A 2,671-nucleotide genomic window follows, 5' to 3' on the forward strand; every position below is an offset into this window, starting at 1 on the left:
TTAGACCTAGGAAGGATTTTAAAGATCATTTAGTCCCAGGATACTTAACTTCTTTACTTCTTTTTTTTTTCATAGACCCCTTTGGTAACCTTGTGAAATCTATAGACTCCTCAGAATAATAATTTTAAATAATTAAAGGAAATACTGAATTTCAATGAGTTTAACGAAAATTAAGATATAATTTTCCACTCTCTAATTTTATGGAACTCTTGTAATCTCTCCACAGGCCTTTTGACCAACTTTAAATCCATTTAGTGAGGCATCTTCCAATCCATAGATATCCCATCTACAAGGATGCTGTCACAGACCTTGTATACTCACTATCATTCCCAGCACTGGGTCATCTCACAAATTTGACAAGCACAAATTCTTTGTGTATATTTTGTAGAATAGTGAAAAGTACTGCACTTCAAGTCAATATCCTGGGTTCAAATCCCAGCTCTGGCATGACCTTTGTGACCAAGGGCAAGGTATGAAACCTCTCTTAAGCTTCAACTTCATCACCTTTGATGATGATGATGAGGATGATGATGAGGATGCTATGGAAGATCATTGTGAGGCAAGAGCTTTGTTAATTTACTTAAAGTGTGACAGAAATGGAAGTTATTGTTCATGATGATTCATGAAAAGCCATTAAATACAATGGAGGAATTTGTTTGGCATGCCTATGTATATCTAATAGCTTTTCCCTCCTTTCTTTTTCATTGGGGAGGGCAGATTTTATTGACTAAGAAAATCTCAATTAAAAGAATACACTTTAAAAAATCATGACATGTCAGAGCTGAAGGAGCCTGAGAGGTCATCTAGTTCCAAATTTTTTGGTTTCATGACTCCTTTATACTTTTAACAATTATTGGAGACTCCCCATCAAAGAGCTTTTGTTTGTGTGAGTAATATCTATCAATATTTGCTATTAAAAATTAATGTGTCTTACTATTATTATGAATGACAGCTAAGTGATACAGTGGAAAGAGTGTTGGGCTAGGAGTCAGGAAGACCTGAGTTCAAATCCAGCCTCAGACACTAACTGTATCACCCTGAATAAGTCACTTAACCCTGTTTGCTCAGTTTCCAAATCTGTAAAATGAGCTACAGAAGTAAACGGCAAACCACTCCAGTATATTTGCCAAGAAAACCCCAAAAGGAGTCACAAAGAGTTGGACATAACTGAAAACAGCTAAATAATAACAAAAACATTATTATAAAGATAATTTTGACCTTGCAGAAACTCTCAAAAGATTTCAAGGATTCCTAGAGATCTCCAAGAATCACTGTGAGAACCACTGATCTTGCCTAGTCCTTCATTTTAAAGGTGAGCAAAATCCCAAAGATCCTGGGCGGGATCACCTACTCACAGATAGCTCTCTGACTGTTTAACATTGCATGGTATATCTTTGAACAGGAGGCATTTCCTGAAAACTTTCAGTTCTAACTACACAGAAGGTGTCCTGCTCTGCTTTTTCTGAAGGACATTGAGCCAAAGGACCTGTATTTGAATCCCAAATAACTTTACCATCTGCTCAGTCTATGACCTCCATGACCTCAGGCTAGTGACCTTCACTCTCTGGGGTAGAGTTTCCTCATCTGTAAAGTAAACAAGTTTGTTTCAAAACCCCATGACCTTCTATATCTTTCACCCCAAAGGGTCTAGGGTCAGTGTCATTAATCCTTGCCCTCTCTGCCAGCCATGCAAGAAGGAAATAGGTTTTACATCTTGAGACACTGAAGATTTTAAGATAACCTGGAGGCTCCCCCGAAGACCTAGGCTCACAGTAAGGAACAAATCCATGGACTTTTAACACTCATTTTGCCTGTTTGGTTGAAATGTTTTAATAGCAGGGATGAGGATGTTGCCTGGTTGTGGAAAGGGGGGTTATTTGTGTTCACTTGGGCATTTTGAGGCATTGAAGGAGGCTTGCTTTTTCATGAAGCTGAGATTTATTGAGCTGAGTCAAATTACAGTACATCCTGACAGCCTGGAATGTAATTGATCAGCCCTGAAACACTCTACTGCATTGCATCACCAATTTCAAGAAATAGCATGTTCTCAGAAATAAGTATGATCTGGGAATGACCCTGGGGCCAAATTCTGCCCACAGGAAGATCCATTCTAGGGGATTTGAAATCAATGGGAGGAGCACCTCAGTGAATTCAGCTATTTCCCACCTTTGTTTAAAGAATTAAAACAGTTAGCAGGCATTTGGCTAAATGTCTGGGTCTCTCCTTACAAATGTGCAAAAATATCCCCTCAGAAAATTTCTGCAAGTAAGGTTACACATCATAGGATCACAGGTCTAGAAAGAGCTTCAGAAGCCAATGAGGCCAACTCTCCCCATTTTACAGATGAGGAAAGTGAAGCTCAGATGGGGGAAGGAGGAAATTACACATTGGTTCCTTATATGCCTCCTGGAATCCTGGAAAAATTGTAATTCAATTATCTCAGTTTACATTTCTGGAAAATGGGGATGGGAAAGGGAAGTGTGAGCCGCTACCCTCAAATCTGCATGCCATTATTTTATCAAACAATTAGTTAAGCTGTTTGTTAGGTCTCTAGTCAGCAAGTTGGACTCAGTTTGTGAAAAAGGGTAAGAACTGGAGTCCTGATTTTGTTGGTACAGGGAATTCCTGGAAGAGGAAGATCCCTCTACCAATTCAAACTGACACTTTCTCT

The sequence above is a fragment of the Notamacropus eugenii genome, chromosome 1 (assembly GCF_028372415.1).
Source record: "Notamacropus eugenii isolate mMacEug1 chromosome 1, mMacEug1.pri_v2, whole genome shotgun sequence".
NCBI lineage: Eukaryota > Metazoa > Chordata > Mammalia > Diprotodontia > Macropodidae > Notamacropus > Notamacropus eugenii.